The sequence below is a fragment of the Rattus rattus genome, chromosome 18 (genome assembly GCF_011064425.1).
Source record: "Rattus rattus isolate New Zealand chromosome 18, Rrattus_CSIRO_v1, whole genome shotgun sequence".
Classification (NCBI taxonomy): Eukaryota; Metazoa; Chordata; class Mammalia; order Rodentia; family Muridae; genus Rattus; species Rattus rattus.
The window spans coordinates 11,111,442-11,123,972 of NC_046171.1; the positions used below are offsets into that span (position 1 = coordinate 11,111,442).

A 12,531-nucleotide genomic window follows, 5' to 3' on the forward strand; every position below is an offset into this window, starting at 1 on the left:
AAGATGGCCATTTTCACTATGTTAAGCCTAACAACTCATGAATATGAAAGGTCTTTCTATATTTTGATGTCTTCCTCAATATCTTTCTTCATACACTTAAAGTTCTTATCACAAAGTTCTTTCACTTGCTTGGGTAGAGTAACAGCAACATATTTTATATTTATTTGTTGCTACTGTTATGGTGTTCTCTCCTTGATTTCTTCCTTAACCTGTTTATCAATTACATGAAGGAGAGCTATTGGTTTTTCTTTAATTAATTTTGTATCCAGCCACATTGCTGAAGGTGTTTATCATCTGTAGGAGTTCTCAGTAGAATTTTTGTGGTCACTTATATATACTATTATATCATCCTCAAATAGTGATACTTTGACTTCTTCCCTTCCAATTTGTAACCCTTTGATCTTTTTTTCTTATTGTTCTAGCTAGAACTTCAAGTACTATATTAAGTGGAGAGAGGGAGGGGAGGCAGCCTTGATTTTCCATGATTTTAGTGGCATTGCTTTAAGTTTTTTTCACGTAATTTGATGTTGACTGTTGGCTTGCTGAATATTGCTTTTATTATGCTTAGGTATGCACCTTGTATTCCTGATCTCACCAAAATTTTATTTTATTTTATTTTATTTCTTTTTTTTTTTTTTTCGGAGCTGGGGACTGAACCCAGGGTCTTGCGCTTGCTAGGCAAGCACTCTACCACTGAGCTAAATCCCCAACCCCCCAAAATTTTAAACATGAAGGGATGTTGGGTTTGGTCAAAAGTTTATTCAGCATCTAATGAGTTGATAACGTGATTTTTTCTTTCAGTTTTTTACATGGTGGATTACACTGATAGATTTTCATATATTGAACCATCTCTGCATCCCTGGGATGAAGGCAACTTGGTCATGGGAGATGACGCTTTTAATGTGCTCATAGATTCAATTTGTGAGTATTTTATTGACTATTTTTACATCAATGTTCATAAAGTAGGTTGGTCTGAAATTCTTGTTTGGTTCAGTATTTTGGGAGGTTAGATATAAGTGTGACCGCAGCCTCAAGGAATGAGTTTAGCAGTGTTTCTTCTGTTTACACTTTGTGGAATAGTTTGAGGAGTATTGCTATTAGCGCTTTATAAGTATGATAGAATTCTGCACTAAAACCATCTGGCCTTATGTTTTTTGTTTGTTTGTTTGTTTTTTGTTTGGGAGACTTCTAATTATTTTTCTATTTCCTTTGGGATAATAGGGCTGTTTAAATAGTTTACCTGATCTTGATTTAATTTTGGTAAGAGGTATCTGTCTAGAAAATCATCCATTTTGTTAAGACTTTCCAATTTTGGGAGTATAGGCTTTTGAAAAAAGACCGAAAGATTTTTTTGCATTTCCTCAGTGGCTATTATGTCCCCCTTTTAATTTCTAATTTAGTTTATTTGGATGTTGTCTCTGTCTTTGACTTATTTTGTTCGTGGCTTTGTTTTTCTCTTGTTTTTATCAAAAAACCAGCTCATAGATTTGTTGATATGGGGGACAGTAAGGGGGATGTATGGGGGGAATATCCATATGGGGGAGTGGGAGGAGAGGGGAGGGGGGCTTATGGACAGGAAACTGGGAAAGGGAATAACATTTGAAATCTAAGTAAAGAAATATATCTAATAAAAATTTTAAGAAAAATAATTAAGAAACTAACAAAAGTAGAAATACTGTGTTACTAGGCACATACATAGTAGGTAAATTTAGTTTATAGTCAATTGTGCTGCTTAAAAGAAGGCATGCAGCCAAAATTCTAAGTACTGGGTTTATCTAAGTATTAATACACAAATAAAGAAAGCCTATCTAAAAAAAATAGTGGGGGATTTAAACACTGCACTCTCATCAATCAACAAGTCACCCAGACAAAAAATAAACAGAGAAATAATAAAACAACCTGATGTTTTGAGTGAAATGGACATTTGAAATGTTATTCCCTTTCTGAGTTTCCCATAACCCCCTTACTCCAACCCCCTCCCCATTCTTCTAAGAGGGGGTTCCCCTCCCCAACCATCCACCCCTTCCCACCTCCCCACCCTAACATTTCCCTACACTTGGGTGGGGGCAGTGTCCAACCTTGGCAGGACCAAGAGCTTCTCCTCCCATTAGTGCCCAACAAGGCCATCCTGTGCTACATATGCAGCTGGAGCCATGGGTCAGTCCATGTGTACTCTTTGGGTAGTGGTTTAGACACTGGGAGCTCTGGTTGGTTGGTATTGTTGTTCTTATAGGGTTGCCAACCCCTTCATCTCCTTCAATCCTTTCTCTAACTCCTCCATTGGGGACCCCATTCTCAGTTGAATGGTTGTCTGTGAGCATTCGCCTCTGTCATGCACTGTCAGAGCCTCTCAGGAGACAGCTATATCAGGCTCCTGTCAGCACGCACTTCTTGGCATCAGCAATACGGTCTGGGTTCGGTGGCTGTATGTATATGTGCCTGGATCCTGAGGTGGGGCAGGCTCTGAAGGGACATTCCTTCAGTGTCTGCTCCAAACTTTGTCTCCATATCTCCTCCTATGAATATTTTTGTTCCACCTTTGAAGAAGAACTAAAGCATCTGCAATAGTCATCCTTCTTGAGCTTCATGTGGTCTGTGGATTGTATCTTGGGTAATTCAAGTTTTGGGGCTAATATCCACTTATATTTTATCTTCTACACCGGAGATTCCATCTTCCATCTCTTGTACTCTGTTAGTGATGCTTGTATCTGTTGCTCCTGTTCTCTTCTCTAGGTTTTCCATCTCCAGGACTTTCTCAGTTTGTATTTTCTTTATTCTATTTCTGTGCTTCTATTTTCATTTTCAGGTCTTGAACACTTTCATTTATTTCCTTCACATGTTTAATTGTATTTTTTCAGCGATTTACTTGTATCCTCTTTAAAGGCCTCTATCTGTTTGTTTGTATTTTCCTGTATTTCTTTAAACAATTTCTTCATTTCCTTCTTTAAACCCTCTGTCATCTTTATAAGATTGGATTTATGATTATTTTCTTGTGCTTTGGTTTTGAGGATATCTAGGACTTGCTGTAATAGGATAGTTGTGCTCTGAGGATGGCATATTGTCCTTGCTTTTGTGGACTGTGTTCCTCTGCTGGTCTTTAGCCATCTACTTGTTCTTGGATGTTGTAGCAGGTGTTCGGAGGGGGCCTAACCTTGATGATCCTTGTATGGCAGACATCAGTTGAGTATCTTTGGACTGGACAATGAAACTCAGGTGGCAATGCAAGTCTTCCTGCAGTTAGGTGTGCCCCTGGGGACATGGTTGTAAGGGGACTGGAGTAGAGAAGGCAAGCATAGAGGTGGTGAAATAATGGATCTCCAGAGGATATTATACTGCTCTGGACATCTGGGCATGCCCCAGAAGACTATGGGCAGGGGACAAGGGAATGGGTACAGGGTAAAAATATAACTGCTGTGGTTCTGTATATGCAGATATGATGAAGGTGGGTGGAGAGGTGTCAGGACAGTGAACATCTGGGGAACAGTAGTCCACAGAGGGCAGCTGGGCTGATGGCGGGTGAAGGGGAATGGTTGTATGGGAGAAATATATGCTTCCAGATCAGCAGGATTGATCAGGACTAGGTTTTCATTCATTTGTTCACTCATGAATTTTTTAATGTAACAAAATCAAGTATAAGATTAAAACAAAAACTATCACATTAAAGTTGAGCAAGTCAAACCAACAGAAAGAAAAGAGCCCAACAGAAAGCATGAGAATCAGGTACCTACTTGTTCATATATGGAGGAATCTCATAAAAACACTAAACTGGAATCAGTAATATATAAGCAGAGAGCCTGGTGCAGATCTATGAGGGACCTCTCAGTGCTGCATCAGTCTCTTTGAGTTCATATAAGCTTTGCTTGTGTTGATTTACAGGGTCATGTTTTCTTGGTATCTTTCATTCCTCCAGCTCTTAAACTCTTTCTGCCTCAACTTCCATGTTGTTTCCTGAGCTCTGAGGTGAGCAAGTTGATAAAGACCTCTCATTTAGGGCTTAGAGTTGCAAGGTCTTTCACGCTGTGCATAGTGTCTGTCTGTGAGTCTCTTTATGTGATCCCATCTGCTGCAGGAAGAAGATTCTGATGATCATTGAGCAAGGCATTAATTTATGATATTAGTAAAATATCATTACTAATAATCTCCTCACTACTTTTTTTTTGAGATTAGTCTTATTTGATTTATCCCAAGTCTCTAGGTAATCTTCTCTCAGTTTCTTAGTCACCCAAGCAGTGTTTGGTATGGGATGCATCTCATGAAATGACCCTTGAGTAAAGTCAGTCACTGGCTGGTTACTCCCACATGCTTTGTGACACCATTCCCCCATAAAATCTTGCAGACAATATACAATTGTAGATGAAAGGTTTCTGTCTGGCTTTGTGTTTACATTTCTCTTAGTCTTGGCAACAGTCTGAATTATAACTTCAATGATTTCAAAACTATATAAACTACTCTAAGAATGAATGAAGGTACTTAAATTCTTATGTAAGTTCCAAAGACTCATTTACTCATATATTGTTTATTTACTTATTTTAATTACATTCAATGCAACACTTTTATAAAGTGTTTTGTGAGTTTTGGTGTGTTTACTTTAAAGCATGTCTAGACAGAAGATATCTCCCAACTTCTATTTAGTATCTGCTAATTGTACATAAGAAACATCTCCACTGAGAGCACTGTCCCAAGGAATTTTCCGTGCTAACACACCTGCGAGAGGGATAAATGAATGGTCTGGCTGAAAACAATGCCTCAAATACTTGAGGCTGCATACAGCAAGCACATAGCAGTTCACTCACACACCATGGTTGATACTTTCTGCTACTGGCTGTCGGATGTAGGTTCCATGGCACTTGTGTCGACTGTAAAAGTAAGTTATGAGATTCATGGTTGACTATGTACTGTGGACAACAGTTTCTCTGTTCTCTAAAATCTGACAGATATAAATGACTCTTTTCATAATTTCATTCTACTGGAAAAATATAAAAACAAGGTAAGTTAAATAACACTTTGTTTCAAAGGCCATCAGGTGTTATGGAAGGTAGAAACATCGATGGATAGTTGTGTGAATTATATGCATGAATGTCACACAATATTTCACCTCAGGAAATCTCTGAAATTAGAAGTTTTAGAAATAATTAGTTTACTCTTTGACTTTTTTCCTCAGGGTTTTTATCTTTAATTTTTATAAACTTAAACAAATAGAGTTTTTGACATTATTGAATATTTCAACAAAGTGATAAAAAAAACAAAGTGATAAATGTTTAATTGTTAAAGTGTACCATAGGAATCAATTTTGAGTAAATAGTCAAAGGTTCTGTGATAGAATATGGGTGGGTAGGTGGATGGGAGAGAGAGGGACAGAGACAGAGACAGAGACAGACAGACAGAGATTCCATTTATAGGTTTTAGAGTCAGACAGAATATGATTAATGTGTTTTGTCTCTAACTGTATATATCTAATAAATATCATGAGTTAAATTAAATTAAATAGCAAATGATGAAAACTAAGTATGACTGAGAGACACCAGAATAAACAGATGAGCTGATGTTAAAAAGATCACAAGATGAATGCAGTCTTATCATTATCACTAAGATAATTAAATTTTGTGAGAAAATAGAGCTCTGTAGTGATATAAAAAAGAGTTATTTAAAGCAGAAGACACAAAATAGATAAATGAAGCAAAAATAAATGAATATGAGCATGAAATAAAAAGAATGGGATATTATAATATAATTAAAGAGCAGAGAGGTGTTTTAGAGTAAATCACAAGTCAGAAGTATCTGTGTGGTTGCTCAATAAATATCAAGAGAAAGAAAATGGCCAAGGAATATTCCTGAATTTGTCAGATCAAAACTAAGTTTATATAATGAACAACATTTGTATAATACAAAATAAATTAAGAAGTCAACAGATAATGGGGGATCACCACTCTTGTATTCCATTATAGTAAACTCGAGGAGAATTTATGGTATAAATAGCCCCTTTAAAAGCTTTAAGAAGAGTCAATGGCTTAACAAATTAATTGTGAATATAAAAATGCTAAATAAACAATACACGTCTTACAATGTAATTGATAGTATATGAAAACAAATTATTAAAAGTTTGTTTTAAACACAGTGAAATTCTTTGTATGTGGATTGGGTGGCGTGTGTGTGTGAGAGACAGAGAGAGACAGAGAGAGACAGAGAGAGACGATGTTTATGCACATGCGGAAGACAGAGGGCAACCTCTATCTTCAGAAGCCATGGACCTTGCATTATGAGACAGGGTCTCTCACTGACCTGGGGCTCAGCAATTGGCCTGGTGTGGCTGACCAGAAAGTCTCTGTCTTTTTCTACCACCCCAGGGCTGAGATTACACACACCACGCCCAGCTCTTTTCAACCCAGGTACTGAGTACTGACCTTGAATCCTAACAAGGCTTGCATGACAAACACTTACTGCGCTTTCTCCCCAGCCCAGTGTAATTTATTTCACATTCCATTTTCAATTGTAAAAGAAATTAGGTCAAGATTTTTTCTGAGTTCAAATTGTTTTAAAATAAAACCATGAATGATGTCAGCTAAGTGACCTATGTAGGTGTCACCCTCATTCATGAAACACACCTAGGCTACAGTGAGTTTACAATTCCAGACAATTGTATTAAGTTTTTATCTATAAAGAGCATTACAAACCTCAGAACTAAGTGGCATAGTAACACAGCATTTGGACATGGATCCAAAAATTAAAATTTTGTGTATTGTTCTTCTCTTTCAGGTGTGAAGCACCTGTCGTAGTAGCCTAAATCTATCAGGTGGGACTATTCAAGTAAAGAGTTAAGATGGTGTGGATGTGAGAGAATAATTTACTAATTCATCTACTAAAATTACCAAAATGTTAATTTACTAATCAGTCCGTGGTCTTACACTACCAGATCACGTTCTTGAGGTAACTAAACACAGTTTTTACTTTCTCTCCTTCATGAAATTGTCAAAAGCGACTGTCAACACGAAGCTGTTGATAACTGAACTGTGAATTCTTCCTTTCAGTTGCGTGCTAGCCATCGAGAGTGTGACGAGTGACAGTAATTTTACCTAAGTACTAATCACCCTCTGTGCTGAAGACTCCAATAAACTTCCAATCTCCTTAGTTCATCTTCCATTCACCTCCAAATGACATTTTACTCGCCACATTTAGATAGTTAATTATTCATCACTATGCTCTGCTAATGATTAGCAAGGCCTAAATACTAAAATAATTAATGTCTTAAATGACATGGTAAGAGACGGAAACTATAGATTCCTAATTTCAAGAGTCCATAGAAAACACATGTGGGTTTTCAAAACTTCTCGGTGCCTTAATGGAGATGCTGATGACTTTCCCGATGCCAATTAACTTCAGTTAAAAATGTATCTGAAGTGTGTGGAATTGGCCACTGGGAGATGTGCTAACTCCTTCTTCATCAAAGTGTGCTAAGTTGTAAGTTAGACATTTCAGTGTGACGTTCCATGTAATCTACTTTGGTTATGCACAAATCCTTGCTACTGTTTTCCTGCCTCCTCCTCCTGTTCTCTCTTCACTGTCGTGAGCTCCTTTACTCTATTGTTCATATTTTAGAAATCATACAGAGTTTGTATCTACAACACCAGATTATTTTGCTCAACACAAACATCTTCATCTTCATGCATTTCCTATGATGATATAATTTTCTTTTCCTTTGATACTGGACAAAAATTTTGTATAATCTTCTATTCTCTTTTACTGGTGTATACTTTTGTTTTCAGCCAGTGCCATCAATTTTTGTCTTTATAAATTTTGACTAGTTTAAAGCAGGTATTGTGTGATTCCTATCTTTTTTTTTTTTTTTTTTTTTTTTTTTTGCTTAGGACTGCTTTGGCTGTTCAAATTATTTCATTTTCCACAGGAATTTGGAGACTGCTATTCCTATTCCTGTGAAGAACGTCATTGGAACTTAATGGGTATTGTGTTGAATTTGTACATTAATTTTGGCAGTACATGACTTTAATACCATAAATTCTGCTGATCTGACAAACATGAAAATTCTTTCTATCTTTTACTGTATTCTAAAGTTTCTTCACTTCTTGAAGTTTCTACTGTGAAGGTCTTTAATTCCTTGATTAAATTTATATCTAGCTAATTCTTTGAGTGTCCTTGACTCTTTGCCTCTTTTTTTGTGTATTTGTTGTTTTGTTTTTATAGAAAGTCTAATGTGGAGAATGCTACATGGAAGTAGCATTACCTTTAATTCCAGTTTGGAGATGGGAAATATTTCTTCAGAAATATCCAACTAGGGAGAGTAGCCATATTGACCAGCTCCAGGTTCGATTGGGAGAGAATCTCTCAATGAAAAAGATGAAAGACGATCAAGAATGATTTCCTATATCAAACCTCACCTTCCACCCTCACACTCCTGTGCGCCTACACTCTCACACTACACACATCTGCATCTACACACATTTGAATATCTTTGTGTGAATGCACACAAAAAGAGAGGGGGTTGAATAAGAAAAAAAACTTAATATTTTCTGTGTGTGCAGATTGCGTTGTTCTACATTTCTATAGTGTTTATCATATGTAAGAATTTTCTGGTGGAATCTTTAGGATTTTATAATTATGGGATCTTATTATCTGAAAAACAGTTTGATTATTTTCTATCCCCATTCATATACTGTTTTGTGCTATCTTTTCTTTACTGATCTGGCCAAGATTTCACTCACAATGTTCAAAGTGACAGAAAAAATTCTTCTTTTATGTCTTGTAGTATGGAAGATGCTTTAAAATTTTCCAAGTTTAGTATAATATTGTCTACTTATTTGCAACATTGTAGCCTTTTTATTCAGTTGGATTAAGGTATAGTATTTTTGCTGCTGTTTTTACTTGTATTACTAAGAGACATAATGTTTTTGTCAAAATAATTTTATGCATTTATCGAGATAATGATGTGATTCCGACCCTTTATTTGTGCTTATACGTCATATTATATTGATTGTGTTATATGTTGAGCCATCTTAAGTTTCCCACAGTGAATCCCACTTGATCGTGATGTTTGTATTTTCTCCTTTTTGCTTTGTTTTGAGCCTGTTTGAGTATCAGGTATTCCTAGATTCATGACATATTTTTTTAGTCTTCATTTTCCTTAGTTAAATACTTTGAAGAACATTGGAAATGGTTTGTCTCTTAAGATCTGTCAGAATTTATCAATAAATCAATCAGTCTTGATCTTAGTTTTGTTGGCAGATTTACCGTTTTGCTCTCGCTTTTATTGACCACTTTAGTTTTTCATTTTGAATCTTGCTTCAGCTTCGTCTGCTCATAGATGTGCTTTGGATTTCTTGAGGATTTTTCCACTTATAGGAAATTACATTTCTTCCTATTTTTATTATCCTTTTTCTTCTAATAATTTTGATATTTGTAGATCTTGTTTACTTAAACCTTTTATGTACCTTTATAGGTAATTTACTTACAGCACATTTGGATTTGTTTAAATGCAGATGAACAACAGCTCTAGTCTCATAACAGCATTCATTCTGTCCCTTTGGCTAATGTTATATTGTATTTGATTTTTTTCATGTAACTTCATGAGAAATTAATTTACTTCCTAAATTCTTCAATAACAACACTCATCATTTAATGATATGTTGTTTAGTTACCATGTGTAATATAATTTCTCCAGATGCTATATTTATTGATCTATAGTATATTCCATTATAATCTGATAAGATACAAGAGATTAGTTCATTATTTATTTCCATGCCGCTGGGTAGTGGGGTGAATGTCTGTAGTCCCAGTACTCACAGGCAGAGGCAGGCAGACACTGAGGATGATGCCAGTCAGGACTACAAAGAAAGTTCCAGAACATCCAGGGTTACATGGAGAAGCCCTGTCTTAGTAGGGATAGGGACAAGCAAAAAAAAAAAAAAAAAAATTAACAAACACAACAACAACAACCAAAAAAAAGCATGCTTTTTTCTGTTTGATTTAATAAAAATGTGTCTTTAGTGGGTTTTTTGCTTGTTTGCTTTCTGTTTCTTTGTTTTATTTTCTTTGCCTGAATGATCTATCATTGATAATGTAGTCGCCCACTATTATGTTAGAATCTGTTCATCTCTTTGGGTTCAATACTCCTTACTGAACTTGGAGATGCCAATGTTCCCTGTATGATTCATTACTCATGAATTTTAGGCCCTCCTTTTGGATTGTTTCTTTTATTAAGATAAAGGTAACCTTTTATCACTAATACTATTTGCTTTTATAATCCATTTCTCCTATAATTTTACTTTTATTCTGTTTTCTTTGGCCATTGGGATGTGTTTGTTTTTTTACTTTCTATGAATAATCGCTTCCTGTATCTCATTCCAGTCTGGTAGTCTCTGCCTTTTAATTGGAAGATTGAGATTATTAAGTCTGACTTAATTCTGAAAGGTATGTACGACTTCCTATTATGTTTACACAAATGTGTAATGTTTGGTTCTTCTGTAATCTTTATACTCATATTTATTACCTCACCATTGAGCTGCATTCTTTTCTGTACATTCATAGTCATGGGGTTTTGTTGTTTTTGTTTGTTGGTTTCTTTTAACCTGTGGGTAAAATTCTTGAAAGAATCTTTTGTAGCAGTGGCTTCATGATCAGAGATTTCTTTAGTGTTTAAAATGGATTTTTTTGTACTTTACTTACAAAGACTAATTAGCTATTCTGGAAGGAGTAATGTAATGTGGCAGAAACTTTAATTAAGGAGTTGAAGTACAGCATGCTTGGCTTTTAGAGGTTGTGTTATTAAAGGTAGAGTTTGTCTTTTAAGTTTTCTTATTATTTAATTCATGTCTATGTGTGCTCTTGGGGGTCCACACAAGTACAGAAATGGGTGTTTTATTCTCTGGACCTGGAGATGTGGGTGGTTGTGCTACACTCATCACAGGTACTGGGAATTCATGTTTGGTTTCCCAGAAAAACAGTAAGCGTTCTTCAGCCTTGAGTAATTTCTCCAGATCCCAACATCAACCAACTACGCTATTTCATGTATTTATCTTTGCATGTGACTGGCACTTCTCTCAGTTTCCAGTAACTTTTCTTTACTTTATATATCTACCATTTTAAATTAACACGGCACTTCTAAACGGCAGGTAAAATATATCAAAGAAGAATGGCTGTATCCAATGAAAGCCACCCAAAAGAATTCATCCTCCTGGGCTTCGTTGACCACCCGTGGCTGGAACTCCCGCTCTTTGTTACTCTGCTGATCACGTACCCCATGGCTTTGATGGGGAACATCGCCATCATCCTGGTGTCCACCTTGGATCCTCGTCTCCACAGCCCCATGTATTTTTTTCTCAGAAATCTCTCCTTTCTGGACATGTGCTACACCACAAGCGTTGTACCTCAGATGCTGTTTAACCTGGGAAGCTCCAGAAAAACCATCAGTTACGTTGGATGTGTTATCCAACTCTATGTCTTCCACGTAATGGGAGGCACGAATGTCTGCTTTTGGCCATCATGTCCATTGATCGCCACGCGCTATCTGCAGACCTCCACCTACACCCTCATCATGAGTCAGCGAAAAAGGCCTTGTCAGTGTCTATCATGTGCTGACTGGAGTGATCTTTTGGTTTTCAGAGGCTACACTTATATTGGCAATTGCCATTGTGTGGCCAATATAAACTGGATCACTTATTGTGTGAAATCCCAGTTCTCATAAAAACTGCCTGTGGGGAAAAGGAGTTTAATGAGCTGGCACTTTCCGTGGTGTGCATTTTCATACTGATTGTTCCTCTGTTCTTAATTCTTGCTTCTTATGTTAATATTGGTCGTGCAGTACTTAGAATTAAATCTTCTGAAGGAAGGAGAAAAGCCTTTGGGACATGTTCTTCTCATCTCATTGTAGTTTCTTTATTTTATGGTCCAGGCATGTACCTTCAGCCTCCTTCCTCCATCACAAGGGACCAACCCAAGTTCATGGCTCTCTTTTATGCAGTGATAACTCCTACACTGAACCCCTTCATCTATACCCTGAGGAACAAGGATGTAAAGGGTGCCTTTAAAAAGCTACTGAGAAGCATTTTTAGTTCAAAGTGAAAATTCTTTGGTATCAAATGAAATAAATTAACAATTGTAGTAATTTTATATTGGTTTCTCTAATAATGGTCATATATTCCAGGTTCACAGATTACGGTCTTCTTGCCAGGCTTTTCCCATTTCTAGTATCACAGCATTGTGAGTTTTGTTTATGAATTAGGATGAAATGTTTGACATTTATATAAATAATTTCTAATGATATATTAAAATATACAAGCAGACAAGAACTATGGGTAAATATTAATTCTTTTCTTTTTCTTTTATTAGATTTCTTTCTTTACATTTCAAATGTTATTCCTTTTCCCGGTCTCCTGGAAATAAGCCCCTACCCATCCCACCCCCCTTCTTCTATAAGGATGTTCGCCTCTCCATCCATCACACTTACCTCTCCCCGCCCTAACATTCCCCTACACTGGGGGTCCAACCATGGCAGGACCAAGGGCTTCTCCTTCCATTGGTGCC

General features: G+C 36.4%; 1 pseudogene; it reads left to right on the forward strand.

The window, feature by feature from the left end:
- Nucleotides 1-11,140: 11,140 nt before the first annotated feature.
- Nucleotides 11,141-12,069, forward strand: LOC116887382 (annotated as a pseudogene).
- Nucleotides 12,070-12,531: the final 462 nt, after the last annotated feature.